Raw genomic sequence first — 12,995 nt, forward strand, 5'->3', positions numbered from 1 at the left:
TTGATTGGTTTATCTCAATACCCCTAATATGCAATGGAAAGAACGCTAACCTAGAATACACAAGATTTGGGTTCTGGCCCCAGCTCGGTATCTTACAAGCCAGGCAACACATTATTCAAATCCCTAATTTGCTCTGAACCTCAATTTCCTCATCTGTAAAATCGGAATAACTGTCCTACCCAATTCACAGAACTGTTATGAGGATCAAATGAAAGTCTATATATTAAAAATCTTGAAAATTATAAATACCATATGAATGAAACATATGATTTTAATATCCTTTTCTTCTCATTACAAAAGAAATACATGCCCACTGTAGAAAATTTGGAAAATGTAGAAAGTGTCAAAGATGAAAATCTAAAAATATATATTTCTCTTTTTTCAGTTATTTTTTTTCTTTACATACGTGAGTGTATAAATAATTTTTTAAACAAAAACTGGGAGCATCCTTGCATGCTGTTTTGTAGCCACTTTTTTCCCTTAGCAATATATCATGAACCTTCTCCCAAGTCATTAGTTTTTCTACAACATGGTTTTCAATAGCTACAGAGTGTTCTGTAAAATGTTGTCATTTTACCTTCAGAGCCCATTACTTCCTTCATTAGCAGGTTGAGAGTGACTTAAGAGAAGTCCCCAACCACTTTTTCTCCCACCACAAAGCTGGCACTGGGCCCAAGGACACTGCCGGCATATTCAAACTCCAAAGTGCCAGGTTCCCAGAATCCATTGCCTTGATGCCAGTGAGGAAACCAAAGAGGTCTCCCAGGGAATTCACCTGATCCCGCCTATATCTGTGCAATGCCATCCCCAGGCCCTGGAATCAAGTCAGGCCAAGACGGCAGTTTTGCCTGATTCGAGCACCCAGTGCTGTGTGGGTGGAATTTCTCAGGGAGTGACCCTCAAGCTCCCCTCACCAAACCACTGCTATGCCAATCATTTGAGGAATAGCTTCCTTTCTTTGTCACCTGTAAGCTTCACTAGACTGTAATATTTTCAAAGTTCAGGTGGGCCTGGACCCTCCAAGCAGCACTCCTGCTGAATTGGTTTTCAGACTGTGCCACTTTAAACATGATTCAAGAAAAATTACTGGAGCCTCCACTCCATCTATCTCTGGAAATGGTCTTTGTGCTCAGATCATTTGCCAGCGACACTCCATCTCCACAATTACCTCGGCTATTTTATCTTTATCTGTCTGCAACACTGAAGGGGAAGCAGCAGATAATGCTGTCATTTAAGTGACTTGTTCAGCTTAAATACTTTTGCAGCTCTGGAGCATAAAATACCCCCCACTGCAGCCCTGGTCTTCCCTGGAGGACCAGACCCTATGCTGTCTTAGAGTTTAAGTATGATCGAGGGGCAGGGGTGGTGGGGGAAGCTGCCAGCAAAATGGTTGGTGCGTAACAGGGCTGCATCCCTTAGGAATGCAGGGATGAGACTGACTCCCTGGCCATAGTTGGAACTTCATGTGCCTCCTGACCCCCCAGGTGGCCTCACACCACAGGTGGGTATTTTAACAACTCTCTAGTACTAGCGTGGCTTCTCTGAAACTGAAATTATTCTGCAATGGACCAAGTTTTGGCATGCCTGAAAGGTCAAGAGGGAGGAGCAAGGACCAGACAGCTGGGATGTTAACCTGCCTGATATTTCTCTACTGATGTATCTTTTTTATGCACTTGCTATATGAACATACTGTAGACACCGAGAGAAAGAAAGATGCTACCTTGTGCCTCCTGCCTGCAGGGAGATAAACTATTGCAAGATAATGAACAAAACAAGGTAGTGCATGCCAGGTTAATAACAGCTAGCGTTTGTGGTGCTATTACCACGTGCCAGGCATTCTGTTAAGCACTTCATCACATTTTCTTATTTGTTCCTCGTAACTATGCTATGAGGTGCTACATGATGAGCCTCATTTTTCAGATGAGGGCACTGAGCTATAGTGAGATTAAACAACTTGCCCAACATCGCACAAGCTGTCATTGCAGCCTGAGCTTTCCTCTCCATAAGGAAGACACCACTGCATCCATAGGGAACAGTTATGAGATGAAGAAGAGGGAGCCCCGCCCCACTTCCTAATAAATCCAGTCCATTGGCCATTTCTAGTAGCAGGATCAGAGATCGAGAAAAAGCATGCACAGCAGCCCCAGCAAGTGGAGAACCTAGCTCACCAGTCCCAGTATCCTCCAGAAAAACAGCCCTATATATTCTGCCTAAGATGTGGCCCTTTCCATATTCTCTTCGCCTCAAGAAGAAAACTTTTTTTTTCTTTCTATTCATGTCTCCCTTAAAAATGAGATTCCATTCCTTCCATGCAAGGGCCAGACCCAAATCAGCAAGAATTCCAGCCACATGGGCCAGGGGAGGGTCCCGGGAGTCCAACCAGGTCATTTCCTGGAGGAGCCTGAATCAGACATGACCCAAGAAGTCATACAAATCCAAGGTAAAGAAGGGAGCCAAAAAGAGCCCATGACAGTGCAAGACAAGCCACATTGGGCCTAGACTCCAGGTGGGACACTCAGGGCAGAATCAGGAAACAAGGTGTGAGGTCTGGCTCAGCTTGTGGCCCCAGAAGCAGGCTCTGAGATAAGGTTTGGGGGTGGGTGCTTCCTTTGGGAGGTGATTCTGCAAAGCAGCAGTAGGAGATGGGAAACTAAGACAAGGAAAGGAAGGAGGCAAATACAGGGTGTATGATAAGAAGTTCACCATTTGGGACAACTGAGACTCCATCACACTGGGAAACTCTGGGAGACCACGTAGAACATATTTCAGGGTTGTCCCACCAGAGGAGTCAGGGAGCTGGGCTAGTTACTCCTACCTCCTTCCCATTAATAGCTGAGGGATGCTCCACATGTGGTAACTCCAGGCATTTCAGCCTGCCCCACAAGCTCAGGCAAAACTGGGTCCCCCTGCAGCCAGAGGAAGCCCACAGGCAGGCAGTCTTGGGTGCTTGCAGAAAAACCCCTCGTTGGCTGAGCCCAGGAACTGCTGAGGTCAGAACAGAGCAAACAGAAACTGGGAGGGAAAGAGTGTAAGAAAACGGTTAAAATCCTCAAGGTGACAAAGGGGACAGAAGGACTGTGAGCTCACCAGTGTACCTGGCTGACGACCACATGACACAGAGGAGGTGGGGCTGGCGTTTCCAGGGTCAGGGCTGGGCTAAAGAGGAAGCAGCTCCCATGGGCACATTTCCTGGGCTCAGTGCCCCTCACAGAACTGCTCTGTGTTCCCTTCCCTGTCCTAGGGATGAGCTGGACAACCAACCTGGGCATCAGACTCCAGGAAATGGCAGGGTCCTTAGTCCTCCTGTCACCTTCTGGCTTCTCTCTCTTCCCCCATTCTGCCCTGCCTGAAACCCCATGCACTTCCTTCCTAGGTGAGGGCAGCGTGACATTGCTAAGATGATATCTCCTCTCTCTCCAGCCCAGACCCACAGCCTGACCCTGTGACAATGGGCCCCAGAGCCATCACTCTGCAAATAACTGTGGCTGGGTGAGAGGTACCGAAGCCAATGTGAGGATCTGAGACAGACACCTGTAATTTCACATTCGGAAAAACCGAGACCTTCAAACAGAAGTGCTATTTCAATTTTCTCACTCCCATTCTTTAACCTCAGACTAAGAGGGGAATAAACCCTCTCTGATTTGTAGACTGAATTCTTTAAAGAGACAGCTTATTCTTTTTCAAATTTATTTTTTCCTTTTGCTTGGGGCAGACACCAGGGGCCCAAAATGGGAATTTGGTACCTTGGTTAGATGGCTCAAAATGCCAAAAGTCTCTATAGAGAATATTGCACTACCAATCCATCTTTCCTGCTAATCCAAAAGTCAAATAAGTCCATGGACGGCTTTTTTTTCCTCTAGAATTTCAGGCTCCCTGAGGGCTAATTTCTCGGAAAGCTGCATTAAACTAATAGCACCATAAAAGGCCCATTGTGAGATGTAATTGGTTTGCAGGACTTTCCTATAAAAATAATAAAAAGACTGCCAGAGGCAGTTTCCAAAGGTCAATTATCTTTGTGTTGCTTGAGTTGAGTGGAGGTCAGTCCCAGAATTCCACTTTATAGGCATATTAATCAAAACTGGGCCTGCCCACCCATCTGACCCCATCAGCTGTGAGGGAAGTCACAGGTCCCACCCTCAAGCTGGTTGCCAAAGGGTGTTTTGGGCTCTTCTTTTCCCAAGAAGAGACTGGCCCAAGCTGAAATTGTTAAGGCAGAATGAAGGGGAGAAAAGCACATCCTGAGCACCAAGAAGAAGATAACTCAGTGAGTCACGCAGGCCATGGGGCAGGCAGTGTGCTCAAAGACCAGGCCAGACAGGGCCCTATTCCCAAGGAGCTAGAGAAGTGGTTGAGCCAGGACTCTTGGTTATATTTGGCATAAACCAACTTAAAATAGATTAAGCAAAAGTGAAGTTTAGTTGGTAACATAACTGGGAATCTTAAGGATGGATGGATCCAAGGACTCAAACAATGCCAACTGTTCACTCTCTCTCTCTCTCTCTCTCTCTCTCTCTCTCTTTCCCCCTGTCTATCTCTGCCCTGCTGGGCCTTTCTCTCAGGCAAGCTCTCTGCCACGTGGCAGTCAAGCAGACATCAGGCTTCTTGCCTGTCTTCCCCATTGAGCTATCTCAGCATAAAGAGGGACTTTTTCTCCTACTATTCATCAATTCCAGGAAAAAACTTGCTAGTCCTGTGTGGTTCACATGCCTACTCCAGACCAATCATTGTATCCAAGGGGTTGTAATTATCTGATTTGCTGAGACTGGGTCACATGTCCACCCCTGCCCACCTACTCCTGGTTTTACAGGAACAGGGTTTTCTGCTTTCTCCTGCTCAAAATAAAATCTGAATAACAATTGCTCTTGCAAGGCCCTAAATTCCTAAAATAATGAATTACTCTCAAGCCCTAGAGTATGCAAGTCTCAATAAAGATGCATGGAAAAGTATGGAAGGATGTGCCAAAATATTAACAATGCTTATGCCTACATGCTAGGTGTGACTTCTTTTTACCCTTAATGTGTATCATGTTTTCTAATCTTTCTGCAACGAAAATGTATTGCTTGTATAATTTTTTTTTTTTTTTTTTTTTTTTGAGACAGTCTCGCTCTGTCGCCCAGGCTGGAGTGCAGTGGCGCTATCTGGGCTCACTGCAAGCTCCACCTCCCAGGTTCAGGCCATTCTCCTGCCTCAGCCTCCCGAGTAGCTGGGACTGCAGGTGCCCGCCACCACGCCCAGCTAATTTTTTGTATTTTTAGTGGAAATGGGATTTCACCGTGTTAGCCAGGATAGTCTTGATCTCCTGACCTCATGATCTGCCCACCTCAGCCTCCCAAAGTGCTGGGATTACAGACGTGAGCCACTGCGCCCGGCCTGCTTGTATAATTTTTAAAAGGAAAAAATAATGCTCAAAACTTATTTATCTAATTACTCTGATTCTATATGCACCAAGCAGCCCTTTGAGGACCTAAATTGGTTTCCAAAGTCAACTTTGCTACTAAAGAGAGATGGGCTGACCATCCAGAACACTCAGTGGCCATGTCTTTTAATAATGATACTCAACCATGCTAGAGTATCAAGTCTTGGATATATGTATCCCCTGCTCGCAAAGTGCCAGCTCAACAGCCAGCCTCTTCTTGGCCCAATCTGATGGCAGCATCATGAGGTCCTGAAGGATAAAAGTGTGTGCCTTCTCACAATAGCCCTGCTGTGGCTGGCCACATTCGTGGCTGACCACAGAGCAATTACTCATTAGCAGCTGAGTAAAAGCCAGTGCATTTTCTATCATCTACATGAAGGGGTGGTCTCTTGATATAATCAGTGACAGTTCACACTGAGTATGAAAGGGATGTGCGATTCCTGGGAGCAGCAGCAGAAATGTTCCACCTAGGGTCAGGAGTTCCATAAAGAGTCATTTCTGTGTTGGGAATAAAGGTGGAAATTATCAGACCTTTGAAATAGCTGAAACTTAGATCTTAATATTTGAATAGTATCAAAGCGCCTTGGCATAATACAGTACTTTTTATGGACTCCTTTGTCACACAGGTATGGAGATACACATGTATTCAGTCAAAAGTATTTTTAAATTTTTATATCTAGGCTCATCTTGGAAGAGAGAGGATTACTGACCAAATAAGGAATAAAATTATTAAAGCCCGGTGATGCATCTTAGATGTGAAACTAAGTGACTAAATACCAAGCTACATTTATAATATTCATATGGACCCTAAACCTGGTATTTTTCCCAAGAAAAATAGCTGTTATTCATAACTAAACTAACGTTTACCATTCATCTCCTATGATTTATCCCTATTATTTTAAGTGGTCTCTTACAACAACCCTAAGAATTTTTCAAGATAGGAAGTTAATGAATAATACTAGTGATTGGAAGAACCAGAATTTAACCCAAGTCTGACTCTGTCTCATCCTTCCAAGATGCCTACACACCCTTCTCAGCAACACCCCAACTATACCTGCATATAGTATGCCCATCTGTAGACATCTCAGATGTGATTAACTCATGTAGTATTTGCAGGCCACATTTTCTGCACCTTCCACATATTAATATCGGGCCAATGGAAAGGGATGCCAAGTTAAAAAAAAAAAAAAACTCAATTGAAAAAAACAGAAGGTAGAGTTAACTCTGCAAGAGCTAATTCAATTTGACTCAAAGAATCCATCTTACACTACATAGAAAGTACCAGCTGAACAGTGGGCTCTGAACCAGCTTGGCCCTTTCTGGCTTAAATACAACCTCATTGGAGGAAATTTCCTGAAGTGTCAGGTGGGCATAATTCTAAACATAATGCTAAACATCAGCAGGGAAACAAGCCCTGTGGTTATAAATCCCATATGAAATAGTAAAAATGTCTCTGACTAGATAACAGCGTGACACAACAATGTTCCAGAAAGACAAACATAAATGGAAGCTGCTGCCTACTTTAAAGAAGGAGAAGTAGTGACAAACTCCCTGCAGCCACTTTGCCAAGTCCTTCATAGTAGTGCTTGGAAAGTTACAGGGCCCCAGGGTCTGTTCTCAGACAACGCTTTCTAGGAGGGGTGCCGGCCAAACTGGGTTTATTTCTTCTAATGCTCAGGCTGGGGAATGTACAAATCTTTCTTCAGAGGTTTATAGAAAACAAGACTGGCTTATTGAGAGTATGGCTTTTTGTTGTTGTTCTTTACAATAACAAGAGGATTTGGATACACACTTGGGTTTACAAAGTATAAATCCTGCTTAAATCTATAGAAGTTAAAAAGACGTGATGGTTCTTTGGAGAGGAAAGCAGCACCTGAGTCAAATTGTACTGAGCAATGTTCTTTGTTGTTGTGAGATATTGATAAATCTCCAGGTCTTCAACAAGGGGAGTCGAGAGTAGGAAACTCATTTCAAATCATATCTCAGGTAGGCGTCTGAACCGAAATAAGATGAAAGTCATTAATTTTTTTTTCTATTAAGCCACCTAGTACAAGTGGAATCATTCTCCCCTTTTCTTATTTTGACCTGAAATCTGTTAACAGCCAAGATTCCTATTCCAGATCTTCAGAGAACTGCACAAAACTGTTCATTTTTTTCCTTAATGAAAACAAGATGTGAACAAAACTGTCACTTAATATGTTAATTAATACAGGGAGATATAATTAGCTGCTACAAGCATTCCTTTCTCATCTCAACCATCACTGACACCAAGGAGGTTAACATCTCTGTTGCTGTTAGGGTAATAAGCCACCTGATGGATAGGTGTGTTCTACTTGTCTTAATTTGGTCACACAACATCTCAAACTAATTTCAGAATAATCTCCCAGATCCTTTTCACAGATAAAAACAGAGGCAGAGACAAAATGCTTCCTCGGTCAAATTTTCACATCTGTAAACATAAACAGCCTTATACCAAATCACTTAACTTTCCGTAAAAACATAAATATGGGTCACAACAGTAAGACTGCCTAAACTTTGCAACTCAGGGCAAAGCTAGAACAATCTCTCCAGTAACAAACTAAAGAGTGCTCAAGTATTTAACCACCTAAACTAAAAACCATACTATCACCAGTTTACATAACACCCCAGAACAAAAAGATTAAAACACCATCTTCACTAGGCTGTGTTTAGATGAGGTCGTGCACTGTTTATACTATACTTGGCTTTCCTTTTATTTCAAGAAAATCAAGGCCATTCGACCACAAGATAAAATCCAGGCATGCAGTTTGCCTAATGGTGAGCATGCTGCCCCTTTAACTGCATCATTCCCTCACCCCCTCTCCACCCTCTCCATCTGAAACAAAACACGAGCTGCTTGTCTTCCCATTACCTTCTCCTGTGACCAATTTTCTCCCCACATCTCTGGTCGTTTCTCACCATTGCCTGTAGCTTTACATCTTCAGTCAGTTCACTGTAGCCTTTGCATATTTTTTTAAATTGGATGCTTTAAGGCAGTTGTCTCAATATAATCAGTTATTAGGTATAATTACCTCTTTACGGGTAGAATTACCATTCCATTAAGTTTATTAATTCTTCAGGAAAGTGGCGTTGCATAATATTTGAGTTGGAAGCACTTCTTCCAATGTCTTTGCTCCAAGCTTCTGCAATACACAAATACTCTCTTTGATAGCCCCGATTCATGTCTTCTCTGCTTAAACACTCCAGGTGACAAGAAGGTTACCATATTTGAGGCAGCCTGTTGGGTTGCCTGACTGCGAAAATCTATATAACATTCTGCCTTACATTGCTGGAGACTGTCTCCTACAACTTGAGTCTTTGATACTGGTTTCACTTTCAGGAGCTCTAAGAATATGCCAACTCTCGCTTCTGAGTTGGTGACCCCTCAACCAAGAAAGGACGGTGATCTCATTCCTCTCAGCAGAAGTGTTGAGCTCAGACAACTATGAAAACCAAAAATCACCCCAGGTAGGTTGAGGGATTAAAGAGAACCAGAGAGTGGCTCATTCATAAGAAGCAGCTGTGATTTGGCACCATGTGAGCGTTGTCAGAGATAAATGAAGATCCAACACTGCCAGAGCTTTCAAATCTCCAAGAGAAGCATTCAACCTGAATTGGTATGTGAAATGTCTCAGTTTTTAAAAGTTGACAAGCAAATCAGAAAATAATTTTAAACACCATGTAGGCCCAATGAAACACATCTCCAAGCCAGATCCAAATCACAGAATTCCAATCACAAGTTGAAATCCACTTCTCTAAAATCTTTTCGTCTCTGACCGGGCATGGTGGCACACGCTTGTAGTCCCAGCTACTCAGGAGGCCAAGGTAGGAGAATTGCTTGTGCCCTGGGGTTCGACGCTAGCCTGGGCAACACAGCAAGACTCAGTCTCTAAAAGTAAAAATAAAATATTTTCTCCAAACTAGAGGTGTGGTGGTTTCTACAACAATGGCAAATGTTTGGGATCTCTTTCGATTTTTATTTTCCTATACACTGGCCTGCAGAAATGGTTAAGTGTCTTGATGAGAGCATGTATTTGCATTTACCTGAAGGTTTTCTTTTTTAAAGCATTTTAATCAAGCTTATGCCCCATGCAAGGTTGCCTGTATGAATACAAGTTAGATCGTTATAAGTTATTTAGGTAATAAGCCAACATCTAACATCTCTGAACTGGGGTTCAGAGAGATTATTTAACATCTCTGAACCTTCATTTCCTCATCTTAAAACAGAATTTAAAAAAATATCTTACTTGGTGGAACTTAATCACTACCAATCCTTTCTGGGCTGAGGTTGCTCCAGAGTTAGTGACTTGCTCCCAAAGAACAAAGTCAAGAAAGAGAGAAACAGTGATTTTACAGTGGGAAACCTGACAACACTACCTTAACCAAATGCTGAAAGTGAACGTCATCAGTGAAGCTGTGTGGCTATCATATACCTCCTGATATGAGGGACTTTGCCTCTGTGATATACTTCCCAGAAGGCCATAACCCAATCTAATCATTAAAAAAAAAAACAAATAATTTTATTTCAGGGGATATTCTAAAGAACAGTGTTTCAAGAAGGAGAAAGTAGTCAGTTGGAGCAAATGTAGTTGAGAGATTGTATAGGATTAGGACAGGAAAATTTCTGCTGGATTTAAATGTTTCCAGAAGTATGTTGGAGATCAAAGCTAAATTCTAGAGAATTAAAAAGTGAGAAGGATACAAGGAGTGACAATGGGTTCAAGAAGATTTTCTAGAAGAGAAAGACTTGGGGCGAGCTGAGAGGATATGAAATCAAGAAAGACTGTTGTTTTCTTAATGGGTCATGCTAGTACAAATATCTGCAAGATAGTGGTAATGAGCTTGTAGAGGAAAAACCGATAATGCAGGAGACAGGTGATAAAGCTTGCTAAAATAGCAAGCCCTTGAGAAAGTGAGGAGATAAGTTCCAGAGCACAGGAAGAGTTTGGCTTTTGATAGAAGTAGGGGCATAGGCCAGGCACATTGGCTTACACCTGTAATCCTAGCCCTGTGGGAGGCTGAGGCAGGAGGATCGCTTGAGCACAGGAGTTTGAGACTGGCCTGGGCAATATAGTGAGAACCTGCCTCTAAAAAAGTTTCAAAAACAAAATTTAAAAAAAATTTTTAAAATAAAAAAAAGAAGTAAGGGCATGTCATACTTCTTAATGATAGGGAAGTAGAGAAGACAGGCACCACTGAAAGTAGATTTGTAGGTTTGTTGGTGGTGAAAGGAGTTAGCCAGCTTGCTTTAGGCAAACAGTAAGGCAAGGAAAGTTCCCTGGAGAGCCTCCAACCCACCCTGCAGGTGCTTGCACCAGATGTTTTGTGCAGATAAGGGAACTTGCACAAGGTGCTTGCCTAAATATGCCCACAGCAGACTAAGGGCCTGTATATGCACTAGAGGAATAGTGTGGAGCCACTAAGAATTTGTGCCTTATACAAATAGTGAACCCAGACCCATCAGCTTATATATAAAAGCCCTGGTATTCCACTGTGAAGGAGGCAACTGGGAACCTGCTTTCAGGACCCCTCTCTTTGCTGAGAGCTTTCCTTTTGCTTAATAAATTCTACTCTACTTACTCTTCAAGTGTCCACATGCCTAATTTTTCCTGGTCGTGAGACAAGAAACTGGACCTAGCTGAGCTAAGGGAAAAAAATCCTGCATCAGTGGGAAGATTATGACTTCAGCATTCTCAAAGTATGAAGCAAGCCATGAGTTAAAAGTGAGAAAGCAGGTACCCAGGGTGGTAGAAAGAAGGCAGTGGAAGCACACTCACACTAGGAGAGTTGCCAGTCCATTCCAACAGAGATGAGGGTCAAGGGAGTTGAAAGTGTTTTCATGGAAACAATAACAATTGTGAGCCACAAAATCTAAGCTGTATGAGAAGGGAAGGGAAAAACGAGATAAATAGTAACAAAGTAGGGGAGCCGATGTTTTGAAGGGCTCAACAAAGTTGGAGAACAGTTGTATTGGTTATTCTAGACCATATTATCTGGAAGATTAGGAAGCCACTGTCAGACAACACAATATTTAAAACCAAGATTTCAAATCACTTAACTTTCCGTAAAAACATAAATATGGGTCACAACAGTAAGACTGCCTAAACTTTGCAACTCAGGGCAAAGCTAGAACAATCTCTCCAGTAACAAACTAAAGAGTGCTCAAGTATTTAACCACCTAAACTAAAAACCATACTATCACCAGTTTACAAAAACCCCAGAACAAAAAGATTAAAACACCATCTTCACTAGGCTGTGTTTAGATGAGGTCGTGCACTGTTTATACTATACTTGGCTTTCCTTTTATTTCAAGAAAATCAAGGCCATTCGACCACAAGATAAAAATTCTCAAAGTATGAAGCAAGCCATGAGTTAAAAGTCAGAAATAATTGGATGGTGACATGAGGTAGGAGGGAGAAAAAGTTGTTGGAACTGAGGAACTCAAGTAACTGAGAGCCCTGGGGCATTGCGTGAGTCATCCACATAGTCGCTGAAGTCACCAGAAGCAATAAGAGATTTAGGGATGGAAAAGCAAACACCAAGCCAAAGGTTAAGGCCCTTGGGGTGTGAGGAACATGGCCAGGAGGTGGGTAGGTAGATGAATGCAATCGGAAGGATTGGTGGATGGTAGAGCCAGGTGGTCCAAATTCGAATACATTGACATTCAGAAGAAAAAAAAGAATAAGAATAAATGCAGTAATGCAGAGCAAGGATGACACCTACTCCATATTCTCAACCTGAAGAGCATGGTGTATGTGAGATTTAACAAGAAAAAGGTCTACACATAAAAGGGCTACAAGGGTAGCAGGGGTAAGCTGGCTCTCCTTTAGGGCAAGAAAAGAAAGGGGAACTTCCATTCAGAGAAAAGGTTGAGGACATAGGGAAATTTGCCAACCACAGGTAAGAGTTCAGAGGGCACAATAAGGTAGAGGAGGGATGGGGGATTGGGTAAATCCAATTAGATTAGAGATTGAGGTAAACCATGATGTGGGGCATGATAGGATTAATCAAAGGGGCTTATCAGTTCAAGTCTTGCCTCCAGAAATCAAGTTCCACAATCCAGGAGATTGCTTCCTCTCCCTGGTGAAGCTGTGTGTGTATGAAGGGGACTTCTCTCATGGAGGAGATACTGTACATAAAGCAGCTATTCTCAAGCCCAGCTGAGCATCAAAATCACCTGGGAGCTTTAGAAAATCCTGATGCTTATATCACACCAAGGACAGTGAAATCAGAATCTCTGGAGAGGGACACAGACATCAATATTACTAAAAGTTCCCCAGGTAATTCCCATGTACAACCAGGTTTGAGAATGCAGGGTCCTCTTCCAAAGATTCTGCGGTGAAGCCAGACATCAGGGTTTTTTAAAGCCTTTGTGACGGAGGCTATTCCTGTTTTTGTTATGCTTATTAAATTCCTGGCTGGGCATGGTGGCTCACGCCTATAATCCCAGCACTTTGGCAGGCAGAGGCAGGAGAACTGCTTGAACCTGGGAGGTAGAGGTTGCAGTGAGCTGAGATTGCACCGCTGCACTCCAGCCCAGGCAGCAGTGTGAGACTCTGTC

General features: G+C 42.9%; 2 long non-coding RNA genes across 2 annotated transcripts in view; one reads left to right on the top strand and one right to left on the bottom strand.

Moving 5' to 3' along the window:
* Positions 1-8,805, bottom strand: part of LOC134732497 (uncharacterized) — a 157,104-nt gene extending 148,299 nt beyond the window's left edge. The window contains exon 1 of the long non-coding RNA XR_010115736.1: positions 8,307-8,805. This is a non-coding gene — a long non-coding RNA (uncharacterized lncRNA). The remainder of the gene's footprint in view (positions 1-8,306) is intronic.
* LOC129466424 (uncharacterized) lies at positions 4,144-9,354 on the top strand. Its single transcript, XR_008652151.2, has 3 exons — positions 4,144-4,264; positions 7,247-7,402; positions 8,642-9,354. It is a non-coding gene; the product is annotated as an uncharacterized lncRNA (long non-coding RNA).
* The last annotated feature ends 3,641 nt before the right edge of the window (positions 9,355-12,995 follow it).

Source organism: Symphalangus syndactylus, chromosome 2 (genome assembly GCF_028878055.3).
Source record: "Symphalangus syndactylus isolate Jambi chromosome 2, NHGRI_mSymSyn1-v2.1_pri, whole genome shotgun sequence".
NCBI classification, from domain to species: Eukaryota; Metazoa; Chordata; class Mammalia; order Primates; family Hylobatidae; genus Symphalangus; species Symphalangus syndactylus.